This window comes from Prosopis cineraria, unplaced genomic scaffold, assembly GCF_029017545.1.
Source record: "Prosopis cineraria cultivar Desert tree isolate PC_DT_omini unplaced genomic scaffold, ASM2901754v1 PC3, whole genome shotgun sequence".
NCBI classification, from domain to species: domain Eukaryota; kingdom Viridiplantae; phylum Streptophyta; class Magnoliopsida; order Fabales; family Fabaceae; genus Prosopis; species Prosopis cineraria.
The window spans coordinates 38,932,492-38,945,139 of NW_026555334.1; the positions used below are offsets into that span (position 1 = coordinate 38,932,492).

At 31.4% G+C, this 12,648-nt stretch overlaps 1 pseudogene; it reads right to left on the bottom strand.

Moving 5' to 3' along the window:
• Positions 1-1,316: 1,316 nt before the first annotated feature.
• LOC129306589 (polygalacturonase inhibitor-like) lies at positions 1,317-2,511 on the bottom strand (annotated as a pseudogene).
• Between the last annotated feature and the right edge of the window lie 10,137 nt (positions 2,512-12,648).

The window sequence follows — 12,648 nt, forward strand, 5'->3', positions numbered from 1 at the left end:
TTCCAGCTGCTGAAGCAATAAACAACCTGGATTTTAACAGAAGACTAGCGAGTATGAAAAACAATGAAAGATGGTTGCCATGCATTTTTGGGGAGAGGGGGTCAAGAAAGTACAGAGAAAGCCAGCAGGGGAGTGCAGGGTGCGTGGGGATTAGGATGGATCAGGATCAAGCCGTAGAATCATGACGACGGACAGTGGCGGCCGCTTAGATTGAACTCAAGTGCTGCTTCGCTGGACGCACTGGTCCCCGAGTTACCCGACCACGCCCCCTCAACTTTGACTTCCATCAATATTCATATCAAATTAAAATCTTAGCCACCGCTGAATACGAAGAGTAGGAGTGCTTGGGTTTTTTTTCAGTGATTCATCTACTCCATTTTCTGCACTATTTTTTCCTTCTAATTTAATTTAATGCAAAGCGGATGTTAGGTCAAAAAAGTAATAAAAAAAAAGTAAGACTTGCTTTAACGTCATAGATTATTGTATCTCTCTTCCATACTTCCTCTTCTCCTTAATATACGTTAAAATTAGATTAATTAATTTTTTAATTTACCTTTTATTTATTTATTTATTATGACTTGAATTTCTTGACACTAATTTATTATAGCTATACAATTGTTAAAAATGATAAAATAAAAAATTACAATTTTTAAAATAATTTTAATAATATACTTGTTATTTTGGACTGAACTCAAAGCTTGTTGCATAATTAAATACCTGAGAGGGTATTCCTTACTCCGGTGCTCCCGGAAAGTCATATTGCTTTGAATCGAATTACAGGCGAGCTAGCACTCGTCCAAGTCAAAGGTTAAAAAAGACGTCTTCTTTTCATTGGAAAAAAAAAAAAAAAAGTTGAAGCATGGTTGTCCTCTTGGTTTCGAACTGAGCAGGAGAGCACTCTCCAATGTTTGTTAGTACTTGTCCATCCAAAAATATAAAATATTTTTAACGACGGGATGTTAAAAATTATAAAAATGTTTTTCATTTTTTTAAAATGTAATTAATGAATTTTTAAAAATACTTATAATAAATAAATTAGTTTATATTTTTTTAAAATATTTTATTAAATAAAAGTAAATATTGAAAAATATATTAGTTTAAAGATAATTAACTATTATATTATATTATAGTTTTAAAAATATTTTATATTTTTTAATAAAAAAGTATCTTTCAATTGATCGTCCCGGTTTAGATTTATAAATAAAAATTTAAATTCTATTGTTCTAAAATAAATCTAGATAGTTCTAATGTTACTGCAATGATGATAAATACTAAAATAAAATCAATTTTTTAGGCCAAAATATCCCATCATCCATTCGAGAAATCAGAAGCTGACTTAATTAATATAAGTATCAACATTATTATGATTTGTTGGGTGGAGCAAATTAGCAGTTAGCCAAGCTTGCTGCTGGAAAAACATATATTAAAATCATCATCTAAACATATTCTTGCTCCTGGCCTAGGGGTTACGTACGCTCCAGCGCCAATTATTTTTTAGAAGAAGGCAACGTAACAGCAATCATTTGCATGCTGGTAACGGGGAGCCGCAAAGGCACTTGTTATGGAAATACGAATATACGTCGAAACTCTGCAACTTTCCCCCAACCGGAATTCGGCCGCACAGCCTGTTATAGCTGAAGTTCAAATGCTGAAAATCCATGGACGTCATCCCCACCGGAAGGTTGCAGTGTATCTTGTTGTGATTCAGATCCAACGACGTCAGGCTGCTGGGGAGCACCATGCTGCTAAAATCAAACGCCAGCAGGTTCCTCGACAAGTCCACTGTCTGCAGGGCCGTCTTATCGGACCCCAACAGAATGGATGCGTCCCCTTCCAGATTGTTCCGGGACCAGTAGATGGAAGTGAAGTTCAAGTTACCGAGAGACCTGGGGATCTTACCGGAGAGCTTGTTGTGAGAGAGATAGAGACCAGGGCTGCTCTTGAAGTAGCCGAAGGACTCAGGGATACGACCCGTGAGGTGATTGCGGTCCAGGCGAAGAGTGTTAAGATTAGGCAATTTGGAGAGGGAGGGAGGGATTGTTCCGGAGAGGTTATTAAAGGAGAGATCGAGGAAAGTGAGGTTCTTGAGTCGGGCAAGGAAGCTGGGGACAGGACCGGAGATGTTGGTCCAGCTGATGCGAAGGAAGGTGAGCTGGGTGAGTTTGGCGACGGCGGGAGGGAGAGAGCCGGTGAGCTTAGGAAGCTTGTGGAAATTAAGGAATTGGAGGTAAGGGAGATTGGCAATAGAAGGAGGGATTTGATCGGAGAAGTCATTGGGTTCGGCTTGCGAATCGAAGATGTTAAGAGAGATGACGCGGTGGTTTTTGGGGTCGCACTTGATGGTGTCCCAGTAGCAGCAGTCGGTATTGGAGTCCCAGGAGGCGAGAAGGTAGGGGTTGTTGAGGTCTTGCTTGAGCTGGAGGAGGGCTTTCTTATCAGCTGGGTTGCAGAGCACGGCAGAGCAGGGGAGATGAGTATCAGAAGGAAGCACACACGAAACATGGCTGCCATTCTTCTCGACTCAGATTATATGCTGGGTTTGGTCCTTGTGCATGACTAGTTGATCCCTTCGTGCTCGTGTGTCTATACACACACGCACACGCACATATAGAACATGTTATGACTTGTGACGGCTGAACTACTGACCACAGTTTTAACCACTCGATATAATTATGCCAAAAAACGATACAAATAAGACAAACAGAGAAAACTATGGGTTTTGTTTCAAGTTACGTACCAATTTTTTCCTTCAATTCGACTTTTTGATAATATGAAATTGATTGTGTTTGATAGGACAAAAATGAAAAAATATATGCGCACGGAGATAAAACGAATCTCTTATCTTTTTTTTTTTGGGGAATAAATGCAAGATTGAATATAATTGTTGATTCATTAATTTAATTTTTCATCTGCCGCGTAATGATGTATGTGAGTTTAAAAAAAAATTTGATAAACAGAGAAAAACTAAAAAAGCTTGCTAGTCTGTTGAGGAGAAAGTAAATAACAAAGATCCTCTACAAGTAAAAAAAAAAAATGAAAACCAAAATTAGCATCCATATTTTCCTCTCTTCGAGCATATTCAAGTACAATCGTCGAATCCAGTAACATCATATCACAGCACTCTAGAATCAAACTCCAACTCTCAAGGACATCATTGTTCCCATCCTTGATTAGATGAAGAGTTTCTAGGGAGTCACTTTCCAGCCAAACCTTCCGATGTGCCCCGACCCATGGTTGCTGAAGCCGAATAAGGCAAGCCCAGAGTTCCACAACAAGAGGATCCCCTTGGAAAGCTTAAGTATAAAAGCCTCCAAATGAGATTGATGATTATTATCCCTAACAATACCACTACAACTCGTGTCCTTACTACCATGAGAAAAAGCTCTATCCACATGAACCATATTAATCTTGCAGCATAGGAGGATTTCCCTCATTCTTCTTGACTCCATGAAGATTAACTCGTTTCAAACTCTCATTATAGCTTGATACAATAGCCTTTCACAAACAGTTGTTAACTTCTAGTAATAATATCCTCAAAAATTCTCATTTCTTCGTTTTCATAGGAGACAGCAAATAACGACAAACATTACCTTCTAATTCTCTACATCCATCCCCACTGTTGCATTATTGATGTTCAAGATGATCAATTCCACATATCACAATTGAAAAAACTCAAGATAAGACTCGATTTTTTAATAGAAAACCACAATGCTTTAGCCTTATCGCAATCTTGAAAAATGTGAAAGAGTCTTCTTCTACCTCATGGTTACACCATATACAAGCAGTCGAACATACATGCCTTGCTTTCTTCGAGGCTCATTCGTCAAAAGTTTATTATGCAGTGCTAGCCAAAAGAAAGACTCATTCCAAATAGGATGAGAATTAGTATTATCACCATTGAACATATTATTACATTTAATAGAAAAATTACTATGCTTTTCAAGCTTCCATCTAATTGCTTCATTGCCATCTCGATCAACATCCCGATCAACTCCCTGCCTAACTTGCAGAACTAGGACTCTGTAACAACATTTCAAGATGAAGAAACATGCTTCTGGTTCAAGCCTTTTTATTACTCGTATCAATTACACTAGAACATTATCATACGTTGTGAAATTTAGATTTTTTTTCAATGCTCTCAGTCATTGAACTTATTTTTAAAAGAACGTGCTAGAGTTTACTTTCACCCCAAAAAAACAAAACAAGGAAATTAAGCTTATGTTTGATATATGAAAAAACATCTTTTTTTTATAAAATATAATCGTTGTTACTGTTTGTTCTGCAGTGAAAACATAGGTAACTTCTTTTTTTTTTTTTTAAGAAACATCAGTAAGAATGAAATGGCAATTAATTGATTGCTGTTATTTTTTTTAATATGGCAATTAATCGATTGCTGTTATTTTTTTAATTTTTTATGCATCTGTTTTAATTTTATAAATGTTCTAAATTTAAAAATTTATAAATGAGTAGTTTATTTTCATTGATAGGATTGTAGTTTTTTAATTTTTATACTCATTTGTCAAAGTGCATATATTTTGTTGTCAAAATTTTTTAATTTCATCTATTTTTGAAAAGATTTGAAAAAAGAAAAAGAATTACAACTAGGTCACACACATGACGGATCCAAAGCATGACTTATGAGGGTCAAAATGAAAAAAAAAAAAAAAGTTGGGGAAATTTTTTTTTTTCTCAAGCCAAAAGTAAGAAAATTTAACCCCAAAAAAAAAAAAAAAAACACTTCCACATGGTGCTTGCCCCCTTTCAGATCCGTCCCTGCTCGAAAGAATCAGGAATGGGACCCGTGAGGGCAATTGAGAAAGGGAGGGACTGTTGTGGAAAGATTATTAAAGGAGAGATCTTGAAAAACGAGGTTACTGAGATGGGAAAGGAAGCTCAAAACAAGACCAGAGAGGTTGGTCCAGCTGATAAGAAGGAAGATGAGTTGGGTGAGTTTGGCAATGGTGAGAGGGGAGCATGGCAGTGAAATGCGGAAGCTTGTGGAGATTAAGGAACTGGAGGCAAGGGAGGAGGTTGGCAATGGAAGGAGGGATTTCACTGAAGATGTGGTTGGATTTGCAGATGTCGAGAGAGATGGCACTAGGGGTTTGCCAGTGCCACTTGATGGCATACTAGTGGACTGACACTTGATGGTGTGCTAGTGGCATTAATTGATATTAAGGTTCCGAGACGCGAGGGGAACGGTTTCCCCTGCTCATCTCCCTTGGATGAACACGCAGGATGAGCACCGCGTGTTGATTTAAGAGATGAGATGTAAATTGTTTAAATTAAAATTAAAAATAATATTTTATATTAATTTATTAAAAAAATTATAAAATATTTTTAATAAATTTTTTATTTAATTTAAATTTAATTTAGAGAGTCTAATATAATATTAAAATTTTTATAATTTATTTATGTTAATTATTTATATGAATTTTATACAATTCAGCAATTTAGATATAATATTTGAACTGTATAGAGTACATTTAAAAAATTTAAAATATTTAATTATAAACAATTTAATATTAAATTAGAATTTTTAAATTAAATTTAGATCAAATTAAAAATAAACAATTTATTAAAATTATTTTATAATTTTTATTTTAATAAATTAATATAAAATAATATTTTAAATTTAAATCGTTCAAATTAAAATCTGAATAGACCAAATATGAGTAGGGAAATCGCTTCCATAGTCGAGAAGGTATGGGTTGTTGAAGTCTTTCTTGAATTGAAGGAGAGCCTTCTTGTCGGTTGGGTTGCAGAACACGGCAAGAGTTGAAGAACTTCAAAAGGAAGCACGCACTAAACATGTTTGCCATTCTTCTTGATTCAGATTATTGGTTCAACAAAAACTATGCCCTCTGTTCATGACTAATTGGTTCCTATATAAAGGGATTTAAGATTTGTCTAAAAAATTAAGCCTGTATTGACGCCAACGTCTCCTTGACTAAGCACTCTCAATGTAACTATGAAAAAAAACAAAAGAAAAGAAAAGAAAATTTGAGGCCAAAAATAAAAAGTGGGAAGTAATAAGATGGAAGCTTGAAAAATATGGTGACTTTTCTCTCAAACCTGCTTATAATATGCTCAATGGTGATGATGCTTATTCTCATCCTATTTGAAATAAAATCTGAAAACTAAGAATTCCCCATAGATGTTAGTCTTTCCAAAACGTTGATTCCAATCTTGGTTTGATTTGATTATTGTTTTATTTGTGCCATTATTGTCTTCATATTAAAGATCTTGTTAACTTTTTATTTATTTTTCTGTTGTAAAATATTTTAAAAAAATGACAATAAAATCTCTTTGAATTATATAAATAACATTTCAATTCATTGAAATGTCTTAATTTTTCTGAAATTTTTAGGTACTTTTTTATTATTAAGAAATTAATATAAATAATTAAATTATCCTTAATTTATTGTTGAATTCTTGTGATTAAAAAAAATATTATAAATCTCAGAAGAAAACTTTTGAATGATAATTGATATTTGCAACACTTGAAGACTATCAAAATTTCAAATGCGAATTTGTGAATTGCTATTGAATTCTTGCGATTTAAAAAAATTGTAAATCTTATAACAAAATTTGTGAATTACAATTGATTTGAATAAATGATAATTTGATCATTTATATTAATTTTTTAATGACAAAAAATTTCTTAGAGATTTCAGGAGAACTATGAAATTTCAAGAGACCAAAATATCATTTATATAATTCAAAAGAATTTTATTGTCATTTTTTTCAAATATTTTTCTATTTTCACTTGTCTTTATCATTTTATATTTTTATTTTACTTATTTATCATTGTTTCTCATTATTTGTTTTTATTATTTCTTATTGTTATTATTTTATTTTTATTGGGGTTTGGATAATTATTATTTCTCATTATTTATCTTTTACTACTTTTATTTATTTATTAGGGTCTGGACAATTATTATTTTTTATTGTTCATTTTTATTATTTTTATAAATGTTATCCTCTTTATTTGTGAGTATCTAGATAAAATATGATGTTTATGAGCGGTATTGTTTGGGTTAACTTTACTATGATCATTGTCATTTCAAAAGTTATTTTTAATTTTCAAAGTTTCCGTTCCACCTTTTTAAAATGTATCTTTAAAGCTGCAAGTCGTTACGCAACATTGACACCCCAAGAGTTGGGCTCAATTAAGCATGTCTTTTGGACAACCACCCTCTATTTTGCATTCTCTTTTTATCATAGTTAGGGGTGAGCATTTAATCAGTTTATTTTTAATTTTTCTAAAATTAATTGACTGAATTATATAAAAAATTGAATTGAAATACATGATCAAACTGAATTAAAATTGAATTGAATTATAATGGTTCAATTCTATCGATCTATTCAATTAATGAGTTTTGATTTGGATTTATAGAATTTAATTGTTCATATATTTTTTTATTCAATTTTTTTCTCTTGATGTTGAAGGCCCAATAAAAAAATAGCAATCTTATACCATGATTTATGAGAAAATTAATATAATTCAGTATTATTGTATTGAAAACTAAATTATAGAAACAAAAAATTAGAACATCACATTAAACAAAAAAAATATATACTACTAATGTAAATAGCAGAAAAATGTTTCTTACTCATTTAAATGAGAATTTATACATATTTTTAAAAATATGAAAAGAAAAATATATAATTAAGTCAGTTTCATTTATTTAGTTCAAAAATTTCTAGATCAAATCAAACTGAGCAACCAAAATTTTTTTAAAAAGAAAACTGAATTAAAAAATTAAATAGATAACAGTTAATTCAATTCGTTTGGATTTTTATCCCTAATCATAGTAGACATAGTAGACGAAAAAGTATACTCTTGCCGTTCTTCAATCTCCAAGAAAATCGGCTTCGATTGTTTGACTCATGTTTGCCGTTTGGTTTGGATGCTATTTTGATGATTCTCCCTCCAACCATGCCTGTTCGAACTCACGACTCACCAGTTAAAATTTGAGCACCCTAAGCGCCAAGCCACGAGTCCTCCGATCTTTCTATTAGTCTTTATGACTTTTGATTTGGTTAGCTTGGTTTGTTTGTTGTAATGGGGTTTGTATTTTACTTTCTATTAATGAAATCATATTTCAGGTAAAGAAAAATGAGACGCAAAATATGAAGGGGAAAGGGTGAAAAATTTCAAGGAAGGGAATGGCTCTGCCACAATGCATGAATATTAAATTACCCTTATAAATGTAAGTTTACATGTTAACGTTCAAATTATATTATCTGCATGTAAATATTGTTGTATACAATGAGAGAAAGAAAAGAAAATGGACATCCATGACAAAGCATTTGGTTTTGGTGCTCATCACTTAATAAACATCTGGACGGTTTAAATGAAAATCTAAACAGTCAAAATTTATAAATGTTATTTTTTATTTTTATTTTATATTTATTGTAAAAATTATAAATTTTAATAAATTTACCTTGTCATGAATCTAGATAATGCAGATTTGATCTGAATAATTTAATTTAATATTATTTTTATAAATTTTTATGAATGGATGCAAATTTGAATTATTCAAATTGATAATAAAGTAGATTTATTAAAATTTTATACTTTATATTTTAATAAATATAAAATAAATTTCATAAAACTGGACTGTTCGAATTAAAAAAATTGAACGATCTAAATTGCTCATAACCCAAAAAAGAAAGAAAGAAAAGAGGTTCAGTGCGTAGAAGGAAAATTCTCCCTTTCGCTTATTGCTAGATACGCAGGTTCCAGGGAATGATAATTTTTCTGGCGGTGAAGTTCTATAAATGAAACGACAGAAAAAATAAGTACATGTGACATTTAATCTGTTCAAGATATACTCCCTCTAGTTCCATTCATGTGATAAAGAGAAAAAAAAATTTTAATTTTATTTATAAATTATATAAATAAATTTTATTATAATTTTTTTATCCTCTATTAAACATTGAAGAGATAAAATGCATTGTTAAAATATGTATATTTAATTAGGATAGAGTTAAAAACTTATTAAATTTTTTAAATAGAATTAATGAATTTTAAATTTTTTTATTTTATTAAAATATGTTAAAAGTAACTTATAAATAAAAATAAAATATAAAAAAATTGAAAAGATTGAGACTCGTTCACCAAACACAATTCTAAAAAATAATAATAATAAATAAAATTAAAACTCGATAAAATGAGCTGCCTGGCTAAAAGCCTAAAACGAAGTCTCCTTTATCTCGAACGCCGGCAAATCAAATGAGCAAGAGTTTGGGGGGCTTGCATGTGTGGCCTAGTGGGCAAAGAGCCGAAAACACGCCAACGAGGCAACGACCAAGGGTCAAAGTCTTGCTTAATCAGTTAATTGTCAAATTTATTATCCCAAATTAAATGACGTCCTTTTGTATCCCGCAACAATACCTAAAATTAACGTTCTCGTTCTTTGTGGATGAACAAGGTTCCTTTCATTGCATAAATAACTGCCAAATAATTGGTCAAAAAGTGCTCCCCATGAAAATTATGTAGTTGGTTGTAGTTTCACTTCTTCATGAAAGCAAAAGCGTTCAGTTGGAAAGGGACATCCCCCAAAGATTTTAAATTTTTCTAAATAGAATTAAGAAGTTATATATATTTAATCCTTTAAAATATAATGTATATTGTTTAGCTTATCAATTATATATAACTCTTATTGCTGCAACAAAATAAGTAGTTGATGCTTTTTTTTTTTTTCAAAACTTGAATATGATTATCAATATTATGTGTTCTTCTTTTAAGTACAATGATGAGACACACTATATTTTTGCATTCCAAATTGTCAATAATTTATTTGGTTAAAAATGATGAGATTGAGGCAATAATGGGCTAAGTTAGCATATTATAATGGTCTGGAGACATCAAATAATATTTTTATTTTAATTTTATATGTAGTCTTTTATGCATATATATAGTGCAATTATTTCAATTCTTTAAAATATATTTGCCACACTATTTATTTATTCTTATTAAAGTGATGTTATATTTATATACTCATAAAGTATTGATGCCATTTGATTTTAGTTTTATTTTATATTCAATGAAAGAAATTATGAAAATTAATAACAAATTTTGTGAAACATTACAACTAAAATCCCAAAATATCTTGAATGCTATATATTTGATATTTATTATAAAATTACTTATTCAAAAGTAAAAAAATTATGATTGGAAAGGTTTTATAAAGATATTATTTATTTTTGTAATAGCTAAATTGTTGAAATTCTTTATATGAATATTTTTACTTTATAATCTCGACCACCCCTAATTCTACCCTGTTCCCAAGTACTATGTATCTTTTTTATAATTTAATTCAATTATCAAAACGCATTTCAAACCTTACCATCCAAATTATTATAATTGGAGAGAAATGACTCACAAGCACTAAGGTCCCTTTGGATTTACAGGTAATTTAGAAGATTCATGAGGTTTATTTGTCATTGTCTTTTTTAGGAGTTAGCTGTTCCTCCTTCGGCTAATCCCTCCTCTTACTCTCCTCATGTCTCCCCTATCGCTTTTTTTTTTTTTTTTGGGGGGGGAAAAAAATTGAATCGTAAATTGATCACGTTACAAAAGAGTGTAGACCGTCAAAGTAAGACAAGGATTTTCCTTCATTATTTCCCTCCCTTTGAGAATCTTCCCTGTCTTTAGATTTCAATTTAATGGTTGAGACTTAATATGTCATAAAATTATTATTTTAATATTAACTAATGAAGAACAAATTGAAATTGTTAAAATTTAATTTGAACATAATAAAAAATTACAAAATAATTTCCCCCTATTTCTACGATGTATTAAACTTCCAGTTCTTTAGACATAAAAATCCACTGGCAGAGAATCCAAAATTGGTTCTGTTGACGTGAGGAGCCATCGGTTTTATTCTAATTTGCCTGGACCAGGAAATTAGCAATTAGTCATTCAGAAGACTGCTAGATCCAAGAACTGGTAAACTAGGCTAACCAACATGTTGCGGGCTGGCCTGCCTCAGGGCACGAGTTGGCAAGACCTGCTTCTTGGCAAGCTAGTATTTTCTCAACTTGAGCCTGCCAAATGTGGATTGGTGGGCCAACCTGCCAACAATTTAAAAAAAAAATCCTGATTTTTAAAATGTAAATCCATTTTTTAAATGTTTTTCTTGCTGTAAAATGAAATCAAAATTTTTCATTCAATGTTAAGTATCCAAATAGCAATAAAACTCTTTTTAAATCATTAATGGTTGAAAACATTTGAAGCATAAAAAGTGATCTTGTTATGCTACAGTGCCCATTTAGTTACGTCAAGAGTTATTATGAAATTATCATCAAGTTTATCGACGTCTTTCAGGTGGGCAAGTTGAGAGTTGAGACTAGGGATATTAGAGGTGTGAGAGTAGTTTTTTTTCTTTGTTTGGGTGTAGCCAGAAATAATGACTTGGTATGACACATTTTTTTGGTGTGTATGTTGGGATATTTGGTGTGATAGATATAATAAATCCTTTGATCAGGATGACTTGGATATGATGCGGTCAGGCTCTGCTACCTTGCAAAAAGCAAGTCAAACGCCAATCTTTTATGTGTCCAACGCTATGAGCAAACGAGATAAAACAAGACTTGAGACTTGGTTCATACCTAATTATGGAGAAATAAGATTAGATGTGAATGGGTCTATTCATGATGGCATAGGAAGATGCAAGGATGTGAGACAACTCTGCAGACTAGGTTGGAGGATTCAATACTTGCTTTTGGTACTTACCTTGTGGTTCTTATAGAACTACTTGGTATTTTTTTTTATCTTCATCTTTGTTAGGAATGGGAGTAGCATGGAGTCAAAGTGTTTACTGGCTATGAAGAGACCCTCAACCTCATTCACTATAGCATCAGTTTTCAACATCCTTTTCATGATATTATTAATGAGATTAATATGTTGAATTGTGTAGAGAGTGATCTGTTGATACTAGTTTTATGTCCAAGGGAGGCAAATTTTTGTACCCACTTTTTAGCTAGCAATGTCCAGGATCACTTAGGTGTTTAAACTTTTTTCTATCATCTTCCATTTTATTGTATTGACGTGATGGATGATAAAAGAAAGTCTTCTCTTAATTTTGTTTTGATGTAATCTTTGCTAGGTTCTCTATTTCACTTTTCAATGAAAAAAGGAGAAAAAAAGAAAGAAATATTTGCTAGGTTCTCTATTTTTTATTTGAAAAATTGACGCTATGCATTTCTAGTGAAAAATTCATTGCAATGCCCACTATGGGTTTTGTTTCTAGTTTAAAATTTGTGTTATAATGCTGACCCATTGTAGTAGTTGCCGTAGTGGGTGGTCATCAAAATTTAATTTTTTCATTAAAATTATTATGTATTTTTTCCTCCATCTATTCTAAGCTTTTGTAGAGTTTCCTAAAATTAAAATGATTTAAATTAAAAAAATTACTCTAAAAAAACACAGTATTGATAAGACAAGTTAACTAACATACAAAATAAACACCAAACATAAGACAATTGATTAAAAATAACTAGATGACTCTTCAATTATTTAATAAAACTTTTCAAAATATATGAAAATGCAAAGAGTCATCAGAATATAGAGCCCGTGTGCAAGATATCCGTAATCACCAAGTGCAACCCCTCAACATTCATGGCATGTCAGATAAC